Source organism: Argopecten irradians, chromosome 3 (genome assembly GCF_041381155.1).
Source record: "Argopecten irradians isolate NY chromosome 3, Ai_NY, whole genome shotgun sequence".
Taxonomy (NCBI): Eukaryota; Metazoa; Mollusca; class Bivalvia; order Pectinida; family Pectinidae; genus Argopecten; species Argopecten irradians.
Window position 1 is genome coordinate 46,561,203 of NC_091136.1, and position 6,000 is coordinate 46,567,202.

A 6,000-nucleotide genomic window follows, 5' to 3' on the forward strand; every position below is an offset into this window, starting at 1 on the left:
AAAGAGAAAGGATGAAAAGTTAACATTCAGTCGATCTCCCGCACTCTTTATTCCTAGCAGAATTTAGTTAAAATCTCTGATGTACTGTAAACCAACTACTTTACGTTTTGATGTCGATTTTATTTCAAGAGTTACATTATAATCGTTTTACTGTACTTTCGAAGCGATTTATTTTCGAACTTTATTTTACACAAACGTTAATCGCAGTCGAAAATAAGTTGGATTACAGTAATTAGGAGTTACAGTAGTTAGGGGTAACAGTAGTAAGGGATTACAGTAATTAGGAGTTACAGTAGTTAGGGGTAACAGTAGTTAGGGATTACAGTAATTAGGAGTTACAGTAGTTAGGGGTAACAGTAGTTAGGGATTACAGTAATTAGGAGTTACAGTAGTTAGGGGTAACAGTAGTTAGGGATTACAGTAATTAGGAGTTACAGTAGTTAGGGGTAACAGTAGTTAGGGATTGCAGTTATTAGAGTTACATTTCATTTCAGAATATTTTATTGTCAGATGTTACAGACAATCGGAATTGGGCAACTGGCAACATGCCTATACACGCCCTCTCCTTATATATTAACAGTAGATACAAATTAATATTGATATATATACATAAATAATCTTAATTGCTATATTTATTTAATGATGATGATATCCTAAAACATCAAGCTAGATATTGATAAACATCATATACAAAATATCTAATAGTTCATATCATTACAAATAGAAAAAAATGATTTTACAAGATATTCAACGAATTCAACGAAATCTATTCAACAAAATCAGCGAAAGCACCGAACTTTATCTAATATAGCTTTATTAATGTTAATATCGTGTCTTTCAGAGCCTTGCAAAAATGTTTGTGTTGTCAGTGGTATATCATTGTCAAGTTCCAAGATAGAGTTAAAAAGGAGCCGTCTAGGGTTGACGTATAAAGGATAGTATAGGAAATAGTGTTCACAATCTTCGTTTTGAAATCCACACAGTCAGGCTGGACTGTCACTGAGATGAGAATTAAAGAGATCCGTATTAAGGTTACTAGCAAAATTTCTCAACTGAGATAATAAAGTATTTGACATACGATCACCATTATATTTGAATATATCGGAACATTGAGCTCTATTATCAAAGATATATGTATTTACTGTAGTTAGGGATAACAGCAGTTAGGGATTACAATAGTTATGGGTTACAGTAGTTAGAGTTACAGTAGTAAGGGGTTACAGTAGTAAGGGATTATAGTGGTAAGGAGTTACAGTAATTAGGGGTAACAGTAGTTAGGGATTACAGTAGTTAGGGGTTACAGTAGTTAGGGATTACAGTAGTTAAGGGTTACAGTAGTTAGGGTTACAGTAGTTAGGGATTACAGTAGTAAGAGTTACAGTAGTTAGGGATTACAGTAGTTAGAGTTACAGTAGTTAGGGATTACAGTAGTTAGTGTTACAGTAGTTAGGGTTACAGTAGTTAGGGGTTACAGTAGTTAGAGTTACAGTAGTTAGGGATTACAGTAGTTAGAGTTACAGTAGTAAGGGGTTACAGTAGTTAGGGATTACAGTAGTAAGAGTTACAGTAGTTAGGGATTACGGTAGTTAGGGATTACAGTAGCTAGGGATTACAGTAGTAAGGGGTTACAGTAGTTAGGGATTACAGTAGTAAGAGTTACAGTAGTTAGGGATTACGGTAGTTAGAGTTACAGTAGTTAGGGATTTTAGTAGTTAGGGGTTACAGTAGTTAGAGTTACAGTAGTTAAGGGTTACAGTAGTAAGGGTGACAGTATCTATTTCAAGATCATATTTTGAGTTGGATTACAGTATCTATTTCAAGGTCATTTTTGAGTTGGATTACAGTATCTATTTCAAGGTAAAAAGAGAGAAATGGCATGGAAATAAAAAAGGAAGTGGGGTTTTATGTCAATTATTTTCCAATTACTATTTTTAGTATCCGGCCTTCGGCTGCTACTTGCCGAAGGGTAAAATGCGCTCCACTGTGCTATATAGTTTAATATTTGTCTACTTTGTCCCGCATTACTGTTCGTATCCTATTAAGTAATCTTGTTCGTTGATAAAGGGGCAGATCGACTCGAAAATTTGACAATTTTGTTTGTCCACGCGGTTGGAATTACTTCCTTGTCCCATATTTACCATTTGAAGTAATTCGTATCCAACAGATTTACGTTTGATTGGATCCCGTGTCATCTAGAAAATCCTGTTGATATTATTTCTTTGACCCTTATGTTTTAGTATCGCATCACTCGACACATCTCTCAAAATATTGTTCTGGTCAGATAAGTTCATCTATCATATAATTTGGATGTTATTTAATTCTACTTAATAAATACACTGGTGATACCGGTGGATACTTTCCACTCAAGTCGGCAGCAAGTAGTTATCAGAATACATCGATATTTACTTACATGCACTCCCAGGCCTACATCATTAGAAGCAGGTTTCTTTAAAACATCCATAATCGTGAGACTCCTGATTAAAGCCGCTTGTTTGTGACCTTTCTATACCCATTAACAGTATATGTAAAGCTATAAACAAAGTCAGACGGATATTTGTTATGCTTCGTTTGACGTGACAAGAGTACTACGCGTGGAGCATCAAGCCGCTTCCTGATCAGAGAAAGTTGCAATACAACCGTGTTTCATTCTTTAGCTATAATCAATTCTGAGAATGTGTCCCCAAACAGAAATTCTATGTCATGTCTTATTTTTATTTGCAGTAAATGTAAGTTATTTTTTCACTTGATTGGTTCAATGTATAATTTATAAAATGGATTATTTGACCTTTGTAAGCATAATATTTGCTTAAGATTCCGTTGAATACTAAATATGTCGGCGTCCATAAAAGATTCATCGTCATTTAATGTTAAAGTATACAGATATAGCCTTAAAAAGTTCCGACATCAAAACAACCTCATCTATTGATTAAACTATATCTTAGTTCATAGAAAGTACATGTATCATTAATTCATACAAATACATCCTACTGGTGATAATTTTCTTTACTATTCCCAATCAACAGGTTTAAATGCATTACCTTATAGCTTGAACGACGTTTGATAAGAGGGAGCTAATGTTTAAGAAATAATTTTACTTTTGAATATGGTTTACTGATTTATGAACAATATTTCGTTTAAGAATGATTAAGGTTTCCTACTAAATTTTTGTATGTACAGTTTAAACGTCATCGTCGTCTAAACATTTTGTTGAATCAATAAACATGGCATGTTAGACCAAGAAAGATGTGATTTATGCATCTCTTTTACAGTATTCAAGTGTATTGCAAGTTTTATTTTATAATATATTTCCAACCATAGTCATATCGAGGACATCCTAGATTTTCTAGGGGTTATCATTACTTTCGCTTTATGCACCCATAAATATGTCGTAGCAAAACAGAAGGTTCAGCGTGCGACAAAAGGGGAGTAAAATGGTTTGGTTCTATGATGTACATCAAACGAATCCGAAAACGGTACACCATGGTTGACTGTGTGACTTTAAGGTAGGACGTCGCTCTCTCTCTGTAGTCTTCAAATGAAGTCTATGAAGACTTTTGTTTGATCAGCGTTTTTCTCTTAAACTGCCCCAGTTTTACTATTATATAGGGTGGATATAAAGACAGTGATAGTAACACCTTGAGTATCGAGGATGTAGTTAGAGATACAAAAACTAAAGGGTGACGACAAACTCTCTATTTACACACAATACAATAAGGTAAGATTATAGTTAAAATGTTTATTACTACTAATACATCCATGATGCATCTAATTCAAAAAGCAATTAATCATATCGATAGATGTACAAAATAAAGAACCTACAACCTAAACTAAGACTAAATAACCTAACATGTGGCTTCTTGGGAGTTACTCGTACGACTACAAATATACTTATTATATAGGTAGACTTCTACCCTTAATTTAATTTTGATCTGTTATTTATAACCTTATTTACCAGGGATGACCCATCTGGTATCAGGTTTATAATTTAGAAACATTGGAGGTTGACTTCTACCATGCATTTGGGGTGACCTTATTTACCAGGGGCGTACCCATCTGGTATCAAGTCATATTTCTTTTATTTTTTATATCGGGAACCTTATTTACCGGGGGTGTCCCCACCGGTATCAGGTAAATAATTTTTTCTACCAGGGACAACCTTATTTACCAGGGGTATCACCTCAGCCGGTATCAAGTTTAAATCCTCTGGTTTAATTGATAGATCTTATATATAGGTATAACTTTTATTTCAGGGACAACCTTATTTACCAGGGGTACAACCTCAACCGGTATCAAGTTTAAATCCTCTGAGTACCTATTCATTTCAGAAAATAATTTAATTGATCTATCAATTATCTGAATTGGGGGTAAAAATTGTTGTTTGCAACCATTTGATTGGCCATTGTTGTCTGCAATTCGTTGAGTAACTCCAAAACATATTAAAATATGTTATTTGTATTTTCAGAAAACATATCAAAAATAAAATATAATTAAAAGCATGTAATCAACAAAACAACATATACTTAGGAGCAGACACTGGGGATGGTGGGAGGGTTGGTAAATTCTGGGATGGGATAATAACACCAACTGACTCTGTTCAAAGAATTATGAAACAGACCAGAGCCCAGTTACCTAGAACCTGGTATCCCTGTCTTGTAAATTTTGCACAATCCTAATTGGCTGCCTTCGTCATGTGACTAATCAGCTCAAAGCTAAATAATAAAACTGCTGAAGCAAGTGTCCTTCAAACTCTACTGATTGACTAAAGGCTAGATCCTCTAAACTACGCACACACACCCCCCCCCCGCACCCCACGTGCATTAACCCCTTCCCTTTCTGACATAACTGCCCTTCCTTATCCAAAACCTATAGATATTAATCACAGCCCCAGGCTTAATAACATCCCCCTGTATAAACACCCCTTCCTTAGAAGTTCCGGAACATATTAATGACATTACTATGCATATGACTGTTTGACCTAAACCTTAAAGGACCTGCCAAACTCCCTTAGATAAAGGTATTACCTGACACCCTCATCCAATTATACTCCCTGGCCCCGTCGGGACCCCCCTCCCTCGTGTGTCTGCATTAATGCCCTGATTACAACACCAGGCAACTTAGTACAACATGTAAATCACAAGACTAAAAAGCTTGTTACAGAACAAATATGAATATAAGCATATGTATTGTGTATAAACAAAAATTAAACAAATTTACATATAAACCAATCCATCAAAACAGTGGCGCCTGGCCTCATGTTTATCAGGACAGTATGGCGTTGCTTTCGCTCATCTTCAGTTGCTAAAATGTTTCAAGAAATTTTAAATAATAATATTTCTTGAATCATAAATAATAAATCATTCCAAATAAACGGCTTCCTTTCTTTATCAGGCATATTCCAAGAATTAAGAGCCATCATACTGTTTAGTGTTTATTTCATGTAAAAATGAGCAAACAAAGCTCGAAGTATGACCCAAGAAGCCTTGCTGGATAAGATAGTGATAGTCTTTAAAAGGACAAAAAAGAAATGTACAATTCGCATATGAATCAACAGTATTAGTAATGATAATTTGTACACATATCATTTTGCAAATATACATCTACATGAAATATTGGTGCTTAATGCGATATTTCCATTCTAGTCTTCGGTTTACTCTATGTAAACCAAATGAGAGTATATTAGGCGATGTGACCAGATGGGAGTATATTAGGCTATGTAAACCAAATGAGAGTATATAAGGCGATGTGACCAGATGGGAGTATATTAGGCTATGTAAACCAAATGAGAATATATAAGGCGATGTGACCAGATGGGAGTATATTAGGCTATGTAAACCAAATGAGTATATAGGCGATGTGCAGATTATGTAAACCAGATGGGAGTATATTAATGTAAACCAATGAGAGTATATAAGGCGATGTGACCAGATGGGAGTATATTAGGCTATGTAAACCAAATGAGAGTATATTAGGCGATGTGACCAGATGGGAGTATATTAGGCT